Source organism: Suncus etruscus, chromosome 9, assembly GCF_024139225.1.
Source record: "Suncus etruscus isolate mSunEtr1 chromosome 9, mSunEtr1.pri.cur, whole genome shotgun sequence".
Classification (NCBI taxonomy): Eukaryota; Metazoa; Chordata; class Mammalia; order Eulipotyphla; family Soricidae; genus Suncus; species Suncus etruscus.
In genome coordinates this window covers 102,111,486-102,129,111 of record NC_064856.1, presented here as the reverse complement: position 1 = coordinate 102,129,111, position 17,626 = coordinate 102,111,486, and the positions used below count along the sequence as shown (strand labels likewise).

General features: G+C 37.2%; 1 protein-coding gene across 1 annotated transcript in view; it reads left to right on the top strand.

The window, feature by feature from the left end:
- SSRP1 (structure specific recognition protein 1) overlaps window positions 1-17,626 on the top strand; it is a 1,220,984-nt gene that overhangs the window by 133,446 nt on the left and 1,069,912 nt on the right. The window lies entirely within an intron of this gene.

The window sequence follows — 17,626 nt, the reverse complement described above, 5'->3', positions numbered from 1 at the left end:
AGGTGTGGCCCCCAAAAAAACAAAATCAAAAAGAGTGCCTACTGATTGTCAGTGTGAAATTCTCCCGACTCTGTTCTTCATGTACTCATTTAATGATGATAAGCTTTCACTGTCTTTAATGTTTCTGTCAACTCAAACAAAAGCTCACATATTGGAAGTAAAAGTTGGGGAGCAGTGTTATTTTGAATGTATGGCAGGGATGTGAGTTCACAAGGCTGAAATTTGGAAGGTCCTTGTGTGTTTGTTTCCTTATATGTTTGTTTGTCTCATTCTCTATTACCAACCCTTGCTAGACAAAGGTTGAAGTCAATTGGCTTTAGACTATAGATCAAAAAGAATGTAAATAACAAATCCTCTGTCCACACTTCATATGTGATGAATTAATATAGAGAGTTTAGTAAACTTAATTTTCAATGGAATTAATTTTGCTTTATCTGATGAGAATGCCTTCTCCATTGTCCAGGACAGAATTCGAAGATAGAGAAAAATACATTTAAAAAAAAAAAAGCAGAAAGTTAAACAGTCATAGTAAACATGATGTTTAATTTACCATAAGTAGAAAACCATAGAAAATAATTACAGGGAATAGAGTAATATTGAAATAAGTTTATTGTGTATTTTACAACATTTAATCTTTTTTGTTTGTTTGTTTTGATTTTTGGGCCACACCTGGTGATGCTCAGGGGTTACTCCTGGGTATGTGCTCAGAAATCATTCCTGGCTTGGGGGACCATATGAGACTTCAGGGATTGAACCCAGGTCCATCCTGGGTCAGCCACACGCAAGACAAATGCCCTACCACCGCTGTGCCCTTGCTCTAGCCCCACAACATTTAATCTTATATACAGATGTGCCTGACCTGGTACTACGTGAAAAACATGTCAAAACCTAGGCACACCACATGCTAAATTGATCACATTTAGTAAAAGTTGGTAGACAATATAATTTTAAACTAAATTATTAGATATGATTTTTACAAAGAGTTATCTAAGTCATATTATAACAGTGTGATCTATAAGATCAGTCTTACAAATATGGGTAAAATAAAGGTTTGATGGTATTACTTGTCATTTTATTTCCTTCCATATTTTTTCTACTTTTCTTTTACATAAACTCATCTCATAAATCATGCAGTATTTCTTCCTATACTTGTACATAAAATCGGTATTTTCACAGTAGTAATAATGGTATTTTCATAATTGATTCGTGTAATAACCAATAGTCCCATCTCAATTACTCCATGTATTAAATGGAAATCATAGCATCATGCAACATTTAATAAGCTTTCAAGAAATATACAAATTCTTGAAACAGTTACAATACAGGGTAATTGTCCTTTAGTCTTACGATTCTTCCTCTCTTAGACTTCCTAAAACACGCAGCACTCTCACAGAAAAGAGTTATACAAAATGTATACACTTTATACAAAATGTATACACTTTAACTAATGCAATAAACTATGTAGTACAATTTTTTGAAGTTCACATAAATTCCTATTACAAAATTTTCACCTATTTTTCTAAGAAATTTTGCTAATAAAATCTGAAAAATTTATTCACCTGAAATTTTGGCTGAATGGTTAACAGATTAAAAATCCTTAAGAGATTCATCCCTACAGCAACAAATTATTATTTGATCCAACTATAAATTTTCTTCAATAATTTTGGCTACTCAACAACACACTGCCATAAACAACATAAAAATTAGACTGCAATATTAATGGAACCTTCTGGAAGGAAAGTTCCTTCCCTATCTGGAAGGAAGGCAGATATGAGATATAGCAAATAGAAAAATTATATAGTATTATTAAATTATTTTAAAAATTGAGAGGAGTAGTTAAGGCTTTATATTAGCATAATTTTAAATATAATGTTCTGAAAGAGCCTTGAACAAAAAATAAGATCTTTGAGAAAATACCTGAATAAAACATAAAATAGATTTGATTATATTGGAAAGGGGGAATTGCAAGCAGAAGAAATAATTCCAGAATTAATAAGAAAATCAGTAATAATCTCTTAGAAAGACACACTAGGTCATATAAACATAGAGTAAACAGTAATGATCTCAAAAATACTTCAAGGTATTAGACTTGTTATGTTTGGGGGGGCATATCCATTGATGTTCAGGAGTTACTGCTTGCTCTGCACTCAGGAATCACCCTAATTTTCTTAGCAGACCAGATGTGATGCTAGATATCAAAACTAGGTGAACTGTATGCAAGGCAAGTGCTTTACCCACTGTACTATCTTTCCAGCTATTACATTTATTATTCTAAATAAAACTGGAAAGAATTTCAGGATTTGGACAAAAAGTGACAAAATCAGAATTCTCTTTTTAGAGGATCACTCTGATAGAACAATTAACTATTTATTTTATTAGGACAAAGATGAAATGTGTTAAATTAATGGGTCATTGTCATTTTCTAGTTAAGATATGACAATTGTTGAGATCAAGAAGATTTGAGAAATATCTTGTTCATAGAAGGGACCATTATGACAATGTTAGTTGGAAATGATCACTCTGAAAGAGAACTGTGCTGAAAGGATGTAAAGTGATATGTATGATACCCCTTCAGTAACAATATTGAAAACTACAGTGTCTAAAAGGAAAAACCAGAGAGAGAGAGATAGGAAGAGAGAGAAGAAAAATGCTTGCCACCAAGCAGATAGGAAAGAAATAAGGAGGATGAGAGGGAAAAGTAGGACATGGGTGGTGGGAAATGTGCACTGGTAATGGTTGTTGGACATTGTATGTCTGAATTTCAATCATGAGCAATTTTATAACTGTATCTTATGGTGATTCAATTCAAGAATTTATTTTAGGGGGCCAGAGAGATAGCATAGAGGTAAGGCATTTGCCTCTCATGCAGAAAGTCATTGGTTCAAATCCTGGTATCCCATATGGTCCCCAGAGCCTGCCAGGAGCAATTTCTGAGTGTGGAGCCAGGAGTAACCTCTAAGCGCTGCCGGGTGTGACCCAAAAACCAAAAAAAAAAAAAAAAAAAGAAAGAAAGAAAAAGAAAAAAATAATTTATTTTAAAAATATTTTAGAGAAACAATAAAATTTTATAAAGTATGAAAATATTTATAAAGTAGATCTTGTTAGATGCCTCGATATATTAAATATTTATCAAAAATATGTCAAGGACAAATATATATATATATATATGTGAGTTCTAATAGAATCTTAAATTTTTACATAATCTCTGGTTGCCTGAAACATCTTAAAGTATTCAAAACATTCAAGCACAATCTCTGAATAAATCAAAGGAGAATTTACTCACTTTATGAGTTTTTCCTGATAACTCTACTCATAAAATATTTATGCAGATAACATACTGAATTCACAAATTGGTGGCCTTACCTGAACAACATGACTTGCAAATCCAGTGCTTTTATATATAAATGGACCTCAATCAGATTCAGTCTGTGAAAGACCTGCAGTGTGAAGTCAAAAAGTAAACTTCTCGAGAGTCTGGAAAAAATATTAAAGAAAGAAATAGAATTTGCCTTTGAACCATTCTAGTCCCTACACTGCTTCTGACTCTCCTCAGATAAATCACTAAGTTTCTTTGATACCCAATATCCCCACCTATCCCATAGAAATAAATTAAGGGTAATCCCAACATAGTCCTCCCTAAAGACTGCTGCTCTGATAAGAAAATAAGAAAATTCCTAAACTGTGTTAAAGGATCATAATAATCACAATTATCCTATTACTTGAGGCATGGAATACTCTTAATAATATTAGTATGAAGGAAGAATGCTGTTGTTATTGGATAATTATTGACAAATCAGGTGATTAAATAAATATTAAAATAATTCTGTTTTCTTGGTTTCCCTTGCAGACAAGTGGAGTAAAGTGAGGACTGGAACAGGTAATAGGTGAGTGCTTTAAGGGACTTAAGGAAAACTCAGGGGAAAATACCCTATTAGGACTGAAAAACTTGTTATCTTGCCTAACTAGGAAATGTGTACTGAAAGTGCCTGTGGGGATTCAGCTCTGCTTATGGAAGATATTACAGTTCTATCTGCCATTTGCAACAACTCTTTGGTAATTCACAAATTCAACAGCCTAATCTCTGGCAATCTTGGGATACAGAGATATTGGCTTTGTCATTAAATAAGATAAGTGGAACCCAGAATAAGTTATTTTCCTAATTCACCTTAAAAGTTTGAGAAGAAACATTAACTCAGCGAACTGATTGTTGTTCCCATGGGTTCAGAAATAACATTGAGGGAATAAAGGCTCATTCAAAATAAACGCACTTCTCATGGAGAAGATGAACGTTAACCAAAAGCACACTATGTGGCACTTAAATATATGTGGAATACAATGTCAGGCAGGTTTAATTATTATAGAATAAGCATGCAATTACATGCAGAAAAATAAAAAATCAGTTAAAACACTCTCCTTAAATTGGTTTTTTAGAATATTTTTCTCAAGAAAACGAACTAAATCTATAACAATGACAAGAACCAGTGCAGGATAATTTTAAATATATAGCAGATAGGTCTATATCCCTGATAAATACAGTTGCAGATATTCTTTACCAAAGATTAACAAGCCAAATACAACAATACATCAAATACAACCACTTACGTAATGTACACTGGTCTTTTGACATAATATACCATATCAATACAAGGAAAATAAAACCATATAACTATACGAACAGATGTATATAAAAAATTGTAGAAGATTCAGCACCCATTCAGCACCACAAAAAAGATATTTTTTAATTTCAATACAATGAGAATAAAAGGAAATTTCCTTGACATAATCAAAGCAATTTGCCATAAAGTCATAGCTAAATTGTACTCAGTGGTGAAAAACTAAAGCCTTTACTTTAAAATCAGGCACAAGACAAGGTTATCCACTCTCACCATTACTATTCAATATAGTATCGGAAGTCTTTTTTATAGCAAGAAAGCAAGAAAAAAATATTAAAAGGCAAGTAGAATAGAAAAGAAGTTCAATTATTGGGCTGGTGAGGTGGCGCTAGAGGTAAGGTGTCTGTCTTGCAAGTGCTAGCCAAGGAAGGACTATGGTTCGATCCCCCCACATCCCATATGGTTCCCCCAAGCCAGAGGCAATTTCTGAGCACTTAGGCAGGAGTAACCCCTGAACACAAATGGGTGTGGCCCAAATAAACCCAAAAAAGGGAAGTTCAATTATTAATATTTGCAGATGATATGAAACTATAATCTATGATAAGAACACTCTAAAGACACTACCAAAAATTCCTTTAACAATAAACCTGCCTAATAACCTGGAAGTCTACAAAATAAGCATTCAAAAATTCAAGGCATTCTAAGAAGAAAACAATGGAAGAGGGAGAAAGAAAAACCAATTGATGGGAATAGGAGTGTCTTGCCAGCAGATAGTCAATCCATCTCCACAGCTAATGTCAAAAATAACACGATAATACATAATCTTCCTGGGTAGCCTGGTCCAGGTTGACAACTCTAGGGCCTTCTTGAAATGGGGGTGGATAGACTTTCCTTTCTTTCTGAAGGCATAGTGGCCCAAAGCCCACACACAGCTACACCAAAACCCTCCAAATATAGAAAAGGCCTATTATGCTGAGTGAAAGAAGTCAGAGGAAGAAAGATAGAGGCAGAATAGTCTCACTCATCTATGGGTTTTAAGAAAAATAAAAGACATTTTTATAATAATTCCCAGAGACAAAAGAGAGGAGGGCTGGAAGGTCCAGCTCACCCCAAAGAGTGATGAGTGAAGTTAGAGAAATAACTACACTGAGAATTATCATAACAATGTGAATGAATGAGGAGAGTAAGAAAGCCTGTCTAGAGTACAGGTGGGGGTGAGGTAGGGTGGAGGGAGATTTGGGACATTGGTGGTGGGAATGTTGCACTGGTGAAGGGGGGTGTTCTTTACATGACTGAAACCCAGCTACAATCACATTTGTAATCAAGGTGTTTAAATAAAGATATTAATTTAAAAAAAAGAAAAGAAATGGCCCTGCTCCACAATTGAACCTCATCAAGCTACCAAGATACCAAATATTCCAGCTCCATGGCTCCTAGACTGCATGGTCACATGTATAGCCACCAAATTTTATAAAATGGTTAGCCTAGTAAGATCACAGCAAATTTGATGGAAAAGTTGCAGAGATCATCACAACACTCAGTGAGCAAAAATAGTAACATAGAAGCTCAGCTAGCACCAACGAGCTTAGTAAATTACTTCATTAACATTATTGTTAGATATAACAAAATCACAAGTTGACTTTTATTGATCTAAGTTTTTTGTTTTGTTTTGTTTTGGGTCACACCCAGCAGCGCTCAGGGGTTACTCCTGGCTCTATGTTCAGAAATTGCCCCTGGCAGGCACAGAGGACCATATGGGATGCCAGGATTTGAACCACCGTCCTTCTGCATGAAAGGAAAACACCTTACCTCCATGCTATCTATTTTTGTGTTGTAACAACAGTATGAAGTAATTTTGATTGGGCCTATTGAGGGGGAAAGTTGGGGTAGTGGGCTGGAAACCTGACACATTGGTGGAAAGAAAGTCACACTGATTGTAGGACTTGTGTTGGAGCACTTCATGTCTGAAACAACTGTATTATGAACAACTTGGTAAATCACTGTTATATTTTTTTTAAAAATTCAATAAATAAATGGGTCTAGCTTCACAGCTTCACAACTAATCTGAAAAGAAATGCAAAACAAGCCACTAAACCTTATAGATACATCTGTCTTCAGGTTGCAAACTCTGGGGCACAGCTAGGAGGAAGTCAAGTCAAGTCCCTACCCTACTATAGCCTCAGTTGCTACACCCAAAACCCAAAGCCATTGCCATGCAAACAGCCTAACTTTACTATTTCATAACTAATCTTTGCAGAGATGTCAATGAAATTGCCAATTTTCAAGCTGAAAACTTTAGGGTCTTCTTAGAGTAAGGTGGTAGCCTCTACCATTGTGAGATAGAACAATTTTCACAAATTTTCTTTTACTGAAGTATTTATTGCTAATTCTGTTAACCATTTTGTTGTAACAAGCAACATAAAATAAATTATTTTGTGCCTGTTAAGGGGTCAGGTTTGGAGGATGGGTTGGAAACTGGAAACAATGGTGGAAGGAAGATTAAAAAATTATGGTGGGATTGGTGTTGAACACTGAAAGCCTAACTTTGTACACCATACTGTTCAAATAAAGTAAAAAACCTTAAATATATAAGTAAATAAAACCTACTCATAATTGCATGTCAAAAATTAAAGTACCTATTAACAAAAGAGATTAAAGACAAATAAAACATTATTAAACATTCACTATTAAAGGAAATAAAAGAAAATATAAAAGGAAATGGATACATATTTCCTGATCATAAATTGGACTAATATAATCAACTCGACAATTCTACTCAAAGTGCTCTATATAGTATAGTATATGTATATTAAAGCACTCCTTATTAAAACACCTATGACCTTTTAAAAGAAATAGAACAAAAAGTTGTTGGAATATATATGAAGTGAAAAAGCCCTCTGGAATGTCAGATCAAAATATTTGCTCACCACTCAACCATTAAGAGTTACTATCTATGATATATTAAGCACTTGTAAAATTTCACAAGAAAAAAATTATCCCCATCAAAATATGGGGATAAGAGGTGGAGCAGTAGTATAGTGCATAGGACATTTGACTTACATGCAGCCAACCCAGGTTCAATCTCTAACCCACCTCAAAAAAAAAAAGTGGGGAGGAGAGATTTAAACTGAATATTACTCAAAAAAAGATATGTGGTTATGCAATATATATATGAAAAAAATCTACATTATTTATAAGGGAATTCAAATCCAAGCAACAATTAGATACTGCCTCAGGCCGGTGACCAATATATATCAAAAAGAACAAGTGTTTACATGGATACGGGAGTTAAGAAACCCTCATCCATGCTGGTGCTAACATAGAGTAGCTAAACCTTTTTTGGAAAATAATTTGGACACTTCTCATAAAAACTAAGACTTGAGTTTTCATCTGATCCGGAAATTCCGTTTCTTGGCATCTGACCCAAGAGTACAAAACCTTATTCAGAAAAGATATTATTCAGAAAAGATATTACATTCTCCAATGTTTACTGTAGTAAATTTTATCTATTTACAACCTACAAGAAAAACAACCCACATGTAAAAGAATAGATGACTGGATACAGACGACAAAATAGATATAGATAGAAATATTGATAAAGATGCAGTTCACAAAGTACAACTAGTTATAAGAAAAATTAAGATTATGCAACTTGTGTCTTTATAGATGGATCATGTTGAATAAAATCAGTAAGAAGGAGAGGGTAGAATTAGAATGATCTCTTCAAGATTCAAGATGTGGTCTATAAAGAAAAATAGCAAGGGGCCGGGCGGTGGCGCTGGAGGTAAGGTGCCTGCCTTACCTGCGCTAGCCTAGGAGACGGACCGCGGTTCGATCCCCCGGCGTCCCATATGGTCCCCCAAGCCAGGAGCGACTTCTGAGCGCATAGCCAGGAGTAACCCCTGAGCGTTACCGGGTGTGGCCCCAAAACCAAAAAAAAAAAAGAAAAATAGCAAATGGTCAAAGGCAGTAGAACCTAGGAAGTGGTCTACAGAATTTAACTTCGTTTGTTCCGGTTTCCCAGTCTAATCCAAGAACCAGAGACACTCAAAATGTAATTTAACAAGAGTGTTTATTGAGAGCCAGCATATTAAAGTCCAGCAAATGCAGTTGGCAACCCAAGCCCAAACTCTCTTGTCCCTTATAAAATGAATTTAGGGGATTTCCACATTGTTCTCATTACTAGGTGGATGACCTTTTCTGGGATTTTCTAGCAAGAAAAATTGCTTACTAGGCTTCAGGTCATTGCTAAAGCAAGTTACCAGCTAATTAAGGAATTTACAACTGTTATCATCAGGATGTCTGTTCAGGGAGGGACTCAAATGGGGCAATAAAGATTAACTGCAAGGTGAGTTTAAGGCTCCTGATTGGTTGCTCAGGGTGACATGACAGTCCTGTGTTGTTTTGTTTTGTTTTTTTGTGGTATTTCCTGGAATTTACTTAGTCCTTTATGAGACTGTTAACACAGAAGAAAGCATGTCATGGCTTCAGCCTAGCCCTTTTAAGCTTGATGTTTTGGGGGATGGGAGGTTGGAATGTGTTGAGGGAAGGATGACAATCTGGTGGAAATATGATATTGAAACATTGTGTGTTTTAATCCCTACCATTAAGAATTTTGTTAATCGGGACCGGGCGGTGGCGCAAGAGGTAAGGTGCCTGCCTTGCCTGCTCTAGCCTTGGACGGACCGCGGTTCGATTCCCCGGTGTCCCATATGGTCCCCCAAGCCAGGAGCGACTTCTGAGCATATAGCCAGGAGTAACCCCTGAGCGTTACCGGGTGTGGCCCAAAAACCAAAAAAAAAAAAAAAAAAAAAGAATTTTGTTAATCACAGTACAGGGGGGAAATACCTAAGAAAAAGTTCTAAAAAATATGTACTAGTTCCCCAAAACCTTAAAGAATTTGACAGAATCTAGAAGCATCCAATGTGGCTGCAGAAGAGATAGCAAGACCTCATATTAGGTCATGCCTTATTTTATTCCAATAAAAGGTCTTCCACCCTTGTTCCCTGGACCCTTCATTAAACTCTTTTAAAATGTAACCCACCCCAGACTGCATTAGTTCCATTTAGGCATTTTGTCCCTTAATGTACCCTCCCCTGGCCTGGGGATGAATTGAATGACAATAAAAATTGTTGCTTTGGTGGCCTCCACACTGGAAGGTTAGAAGCCTTCAGATGCTATGTTTTTCACCCTTATGCCTGACTTGGGTTATTAATTATTCTCAGCTACCCTGCTCCAAACATGTTTTTTCCAGTGTTGAATTACAAGCATATGGAGCCCAACATCATTGTCAATTCTTGAGCTGTATTCATATATCAAAAGAGTTTTGCTTATGGATATTTTCTATGACATGGATGAGGAATATTCTCTTACAGCAAAGTATGTAGACTATTTTCTCAGTGATCACTATCTCACACATCAGTATTGTCAAGAATATCTTCAGTTGCTATTAAAGTAAATAAGAATTAAGAACAAGTTGCTATCAGCATCCTATAGCGAAAAGATTGTATTAGACTGTGCAGAAATAATTATTTAGTTTTAAATTCCAGATTTTCCCAATATCTATAAGTGTTTGGAGAACACTTTTTTTATTTTTATTTTGATCATAATGGCTTACATATTTTTCATAGTAGTATTTTAGGTACATATTAACATTGAATCAGGGGAATACCCATCACCAAATTTGTCCTCCCCTGCCATCCCAGTTCCCTTTCTGCAACCCATATACCCCACCATCACCCACCGGGTTGCTAGAGTAGGTGGTCCCCTCTTTGTCTAGCTTACTATTAGTGATCATATATCTGTTTGGACCTGGTACCCTCCTTGTTTCCCCCTCGACTTAAAAGGCGGAGCTAGATAAATCGAGTTATGTGGGTTTGTCTGAAGAAAAGAAAAGCAATAGAATGGGGTGCAAAATAAGAAAAATAAATAAATAAAAAGAAGTCAAATAAACTGAAAATGGGTGGAGTCCTACTAGAGACTTTCAACCTCAGTTTGAGAGAGGACATGAAAAAGGTAATTGAAACACCACAACAATACAGAAAGAAATATCAAATTAAATATCTAGTAAGCACTACAGTAATAAAGACAAGCACCACACAATAGTCTCGGTTCTGAAATCAAATCATGCCAGAGTGCAAAAAGAAAGAGAAAGATAAGATAAATTAAAATAAAATTGGAGACATCAACTTCAATATCTACACCAAAATAAAGACGTCAAAAAAATCGATCAATCAATAAATAAATATGCAGAAAATGATTATTTTGTGCTTTTATTTTTCTTTTCCCCCTGTATAGGCACATTAACTATTGGGGATATTATAGAGGTAATTCCCTTGGCCTAGGAGATACAGGATTTCTCCACCCCTGAAGTATGCTGTCATGGGATTAACTATAGACTCCTTGCATGATCATTTACTCTCCCCTCGGTGCTTTTGTGGTGTATGGAAGACTTCTGATTAGTCTTGGATGGTAAAATCAGACCTCTGTATCTAGAGATCTTGGTGTCTGTGCAGCTCAAGGAATGAAGCTTTATGGTACTAGCAGTTCTGCTTCTTCAATGTCGTTTTAATCCATCTTCTGTAGTTGGTAGTCTTGGTTGTTGTTCCTAGGATGAAGCCTGGGATAAAGTCTTCCGTTATGTTTCCGGAAGACCAGTTCAGTTGCAGTTGTCTCATTCAGGCCTCTGGAGTTGGAGATCTTGTTTGTTGAACATATCGTAGACCAAAAGCTAGGCTAGAGCTTTTTGTTGCTGTTGTTGTTGTTGTTGTTGTTGTTTGTCCCGGGATGCATACTGTCCAGTCCTGGTTGTAACAACCAGTCATCTGTATATAGTGATTTTGGCTTTTGCACAAATCAAAGGGTGACATGTTTTCTGATTTTGTCTTATCGTTAGCTGGTGAGGAAAGACAACTTGCTCTTAGATCAAGTTGTTCCCATTTCCTCGTTGTCATGTTATCAATTTAGAACTGGCGCATGTTGGCATCAGAGCAGCATTATGAATGCCCTGGAGGGGATTTGGTTCCTGAGGCTGTTGTGGAGAACTCTGTCATTTCTATGTCTGGGATCCAGGAGTCAAGGCTGGACAGTCGGTGTCTAGTTCCCTGGAGTCTAAGTTGGTTCCACATGACATACGATCAGGGTGGGAGATGTCTCTGTGTAGTATCTCTAGTAGATAAGAGCTTGTTTTTACACGTAAAATTTCCCCTTTGTTTAATATGTCTTTGCAGGAAGAAGTGGTGCTACATTATATTACTGGTGGATTTGGGGGTGGGGAGAGAAGAAAACACACATGACAAAAACTAAAAATATATATGCTCACATTATCTAAAGAAAGAAAGTTTCTTTTTTAAAAAAGAAGATTAAATAAAAGAGGTAATTAAAGGAATAAAGTGGGGCCAGGAGAAATAGCATGGAGACAAGGCATTTGTCCTTCCTGAAGAAGAACTGTGGCTCAAATCCCGGCATCCTACATGGTCCCCCGTGCCCACCAGGGATGATCTCCGAGCATAGAGCCACGAGCACCCTCCGAGCGCCGCCAGGAGTGACCCAAAAGAAGCAAAAACAAATCAAATCAAAAAACTAAAACTAGAACAAAACAAAATAAAAATGAACAAGAATAAAAAAGAAAAGAAAAAAGAAAAAAAAACAAAGAAAAAGGGAGAAAGTGATACAGGAGATTACATTTGGGGAGAAACAGGATAAGAGGTAGTGTTATATAAGTCTATACTTATGATGAAAGTATAGGCTTCCCCATTGTCTTTTGAAATTTCCTTGTGAGGTGTGGGGTCCAGGCAGGAAAGTCTTGGGTAGAGTTCTTGCAGTGGGGGTCCTTTGGAGCTAGTTCCGGTATCAAGTCACAGTCCACAATAGGGAGAGGTGATTAGGAGGGCCACACTTCATGAGTCAGTCGGGGTGTTGGTTATATTTTCTTGCCGGGAACGAGGTGAGAGCTTGAGTAAGTGTCTCTTCACTTGGGTAGTGGGTACTGGTTCGTTGGGGTAGAAGGTAGGTCTTGATGCTTAATAGTTTAAGAACTGAGGGTGAAGAGTTATAATGTGGTGAGGACATCGGGCGTGGGGTTGAGGGGTGAAGGGATAGTCGGATTTCTGGAGGAGGGAGAGGGAATAGTATATGGGAGGGGTTATATAGGGTATAGGTATGGGTTGTTTGTGGTTTAGGTTTGTCCCTTAATGAGGATTCCTATCTCTGTGTGCTCCTGCCCACATATAAACATATAGAAGTTAGCTTATGTGTATATTAATGTAGAGAGGTGGGGAGGGCAAGAGGTGCGCTGAGTACAGAAAGATAGGTAAGTATAGTACTTGTAAGGAAAGGAAACTAATAGATAAACTTTTGGATATGTATAGATTTCTTGTCTCGAGTACTGACCGTTGTGTTAATGAGGTCTATCTATATAGGTGTTTACCCTTTGCAGTATTGTCCACAGCACCCATTATGTCAGCTTTCCTTTCCTATAGAGGAGGTAATTGTGTGGTTTTTATTTGAGATAGATTGTTGGGAACTGACTTGTTTGAGGACATTTTGCTGTTCTTTCTGCCATAGCCCAGCTTTTCACCTAAAAGCAATATGCAGTCTTGCTGTAAATTTTTGAGCTAAGAGAAAAGAATGTACAGCTGCAGGACATAATTTAGCTCTTAGCCCGGAGGAGAGTAAAAACTGCCTGGTACAGTTATCAGAAACTAGGCCCCATTCCTTAAGACCACATTCCGGAGTAATTTAGGCTGTTATCAATAAGTATATGCTATATTGTCTGTTCAAGATCACTTAGGCAAGCACATATTGCACCATTTCCTGATAGTCAAGCAATTAGGAATGCAGCTAGAAGGACACTAGAAGTTTCCATTGAAACAGCACGTTCAGCATAGCTTGAAGGTCATCCAGCCCCTAGCCCACTGCCCACTTCCTTATGAGCCTTCGCGCCAAAAGTATGATTGACAGCACCTTTGTACTGCCCCCTTCTCCTTCACTATAAAAGAAGGAGTTATATTTCAATAAACGCCTTTGAACAGTGAAATATTGCCTTAGGCCATTTATTATTAACCTCTCTTAAATTTCTTACAGTGTGGTTGTGCTTCTACTCAGCAAAATAGGAGTGCGGTCGTCTGAGAAGCCTTCCCAGCTAATTCCTGCTGGCCGGGCCCCCCTGGGGGGCTTCTGGACCCTGCATTTTGGCGCCCAACGCTGGGCTCGAAGATCACCGCCACACTCCGAACGACTACAGGTCGGCGAGTCTAGAGCTCCTTCGTAAATCGCGGAAATTACCTCATCAGGGTAAGCGTTGAAACGAGTTAGCCTTAATCAAATATTTAAACTGCAGTTTTTCCAGTCGTTCCGATCGCCGCCCCTGATTGGCTTTTGGGGCTTAACCCATAGGATACGCTACCATGGGTAATTCTTTGAGTACTGAACTTAAATTCATTAAATATATACAGTCTGAGTTGAAAGCCAGACATATAGAGGTTACCAAAAAAGATATTTGTAATTTTTTAATGTTTTGTTCATGATGTTTGCCAAAAATACCCATCGAACTCGCTACCATGGGTGCCACGTTATTTGTAATTTCTTAATGTTTTGTTTATGATGTTTGCCAAAAATCTAGTTTTCAGGTTCCTGTCGCTTTAAATCTCTCAGTTCCCTCCCTCCTTTAACCCTTCATCTTCACTTCTGCCGCTTCAACCTCTGTGCTAATCCTGTTAAAGCCGCTGCTTTTTTCCCTGAGCAGCTCTCCCCGGCGGGCGGGCGAAAATTCCGCCGCTTTCCACCTACTACCTTTCCTGTCTTTCTCCCTAATAAAAAAAGTCTTTCTCCGCCTACTCAGTAGCCTCTGCCGCTAACAGTCAGCCACTTTCCTAACCTTGCCTCCAGCTTTTCTGTCCTTGCAAAACTAAAAGCTGCCTTTAAAAATCTCCCTGGCGTTTCTCCTACCCTGCCATAGCCTGCCTCAGCTCCGTCCTTGCTCCGTCAAAGTTTTTACTCCCCTCCTTAGCCGGCAATTGCAACAATACAAAGCCTTTAATTAAAAAAGCCACACAGCTGTTTCAAGCCGTGTGACCCCAGCCCCTTACACGCTCTCCTGCTTGAAATCTATTGGGGGCGGCGCTGTCTCCCCCGCTGAAAAGCTGAACTCTTGCAAAGTTAACTTTTTCTCCGCAGTAAAATCTTTCCTTCCAGCAAGCAAGCACACATTCTAATCTCTGAGCTCATCGCTGGCTTCACCTTAAAGGGACAGCGCCCATTTTCCAAATCCCAGCTTAAACCCGGTTCCACACGCGGCAACAAACTTTTGCTACTCCCCCCCCCTCTTGGCCATGCGGCCGCTTCAGCAAAATTCAGCGAGCAGGGCGAAAACCTCCCATCCCTTACTATACAAATGCCTATCTTCCCTCAGGCTTTTATAATTGTCTCTCTGGTGCTACAAATGTTCCTTTTTCCTGAGTTGGGATGCCTAAGTTGAAATGTTTTTCTAAATATAAAGGCCACAGTTGGTAAAATTAAATGTGTTACAAAATGTCATAAATATAAAGTTTGTAAAGTGGTTCAGGTCATGGGCATTTTTTAATAGTTTAAGCTCCTTAATCTGCGTTTAAATAACATTTTGTAACATTTTTAACTTTGTTTTTGAAGAATAATTTGTAAATATAACACAGGTGTCTTACTTACCTCTGCATTGGGAAGAAAAGCAAAACTCCTTTGTTAAAATTACTGCACATGTTTAGAAAGTTAATTTTTTAAGAACTAAAATAATACAAGTGAGCAAAATAAGTTGGTCAGCTTTCCTTAACAATAATGTGTAAACATTCCAAAACTCAGGCCCGGAGAGATAGCACAGTGGCGTTTGCCTTGCAAGCAGCCGATCCAGGACCAAAGGTGGTTGGTTTGAATCCCGGTGTCCCATATGGTCCCCTGTGCCTGCCAGGAGCTATTTCTGAGCAGACAGCCAGGAGTAGCCCCTGAGCACTGCCGGGTGTGACCCAAAAACCAAAAAAAAAAAAAAAAAAAAAAAACATTCCAAAACTCTAAGCTAAGCCTAAGCTCTTTTGAATGCATATAAATATAGCAAAATAGCATTGCCATTTGAAAAACTTAAACCAAATAATCTAAACCTTAAAAGTGGTTAGGCAGTTCAAATAGTAGCATAAAAGCCATTTCAATAAAAAAAACAATATAATAACTAGTTAAATAAATTTGTTCATAAATTATTGTTCATAAACTTAAACCTTAAGTAGCTTTATTTCTTTTCTTAATTTCAAGCTTAATTTTAAACTCAAAGGTAAGTACAAATAATTTTGCATTTTCCAAGTTTAATCTTAAGTTGTCTCTGTTCATGTTGTGGTTAGCCCTTTTTAAAATAATATTGTTAATTAGTATCATAAAAGTAACTAAATTTTATAAGCAAATTAACAAGTATTAAAAATAATTTTGGTCTTAAGCTCTAGGTGTGTAAATGCATCAAATGTCTTTAACTATATTTTATAATGTCTAAACATTTTGTCAATTTGGTATCTAATATTTTTTACAAATTATTCACTTTAAGTCTTCAAAGTAAAAACAGTTGTTTTTTAAAGTCAGTTTTTTATACCTTTAATAATCATAGTTCATGCTCTTGTGTTTAATCATAAAATTTTAACACTTTATTACAGCTGTCTTACTGTTCTACTGTAAAACCAATTTATAACAAACCTGTTCATTTTCAGCACATACTATCATACTTCAGAGTGAAAACTTCTTCTACAGTGCTCCTCTAACCATTTCACTTAACAAAATTTTTTAACTGCTTACATTTTACTTCATGTTTTAAACTTCAAATTAAAATTGTTTTAAAAATGTTTTGTGTTAAAGCTAAACCTTAAAATTTATTTTCAGCAGTTCCACTCCAGCTACGTTAACAATTTTTTACAAACATGCCGGCTAAATATTTAAAAGCGCTTGTCAATTTTTCCAATGCAAATTTTGAATAAGTCCTCTTGTCTGTTCATGTGTGTGTGTTATGCGTGAAAGTGGCCACAATGTTGTGTTTCGTGTTTGTTCTGTCTGTCTATTTGTTATTTTTGCATTTCATATAAATACAATTTTTAAAGCCTTATCCATTTTTGAAATTTCAATTAATTTTTTTTTAACCTGGCTTAGTCTGGTCATCTAACAAACTGTGAAATCCTGCTAAAAAATTCTGTGCTAAGCTAGCTTTGTTCTATCAGCATGGCAAAAAAGGTAGGGGATGGTAAACCCCAAAAATTTCTCAAATGGCCATCAGGAATAACTTTTTCCTGGAGAATTTCTGGACTTTGCAATCCCCAGTTTTTCTGCTGTGTGTAGTTAAGGCCAATACTATAAGGCCAAATGTGGCTAGAAAAAGAAGCATCTAGCTTTAAAATAATAACTAAGAAGTTTAAAAAAAAATCATTTAAGTTCAGTTTAAAGGCTTTTGAACAATTGGCTATCATTAATTATAAGATTTTTTAAAAGTGCTAAAGTCTGGCAAAAGTCAGAAGGCATTCCTGTGGCATTCAAAAATAATCATTTTACCTCCTGCCAAGTTGTTTTCTTATAGACCTCCTACAGCTTCCTGCAGTCCTGTCCTCATTCACTTCAAAAAAGCCTGCCACCCCACCTGCTAGCTGCCATTACTGCGAACCTGTTTCTAACTGACTCTGCCTAAAGAAAATGCTGAAATTGGTACTCTGCCTGGCTGTCCTTGATGCCCACTGCCACCAACCACCCCCTTCGCACCAAGGCTTCATTAATTTGTTTGCTCTACTTGACTCTCCCTTGCAAGACGATGACAACACCTCTGGTTCCTTCCCTTCCCCTTTTATGGTGCCGGATACATAGCCAACCCCCTCCCACTCATCCCCTGACCCATCCTGGAAGTAGCCCTTTGTGCCCTCACCATGGGTGCTAAGGAAGAGTGAGCCACCCCCAATCAATTTTGCCACAACCTGGCCCATTCACCCATTCCCCAGGACACACTGGCTATGTCAGCTCAACCTCTC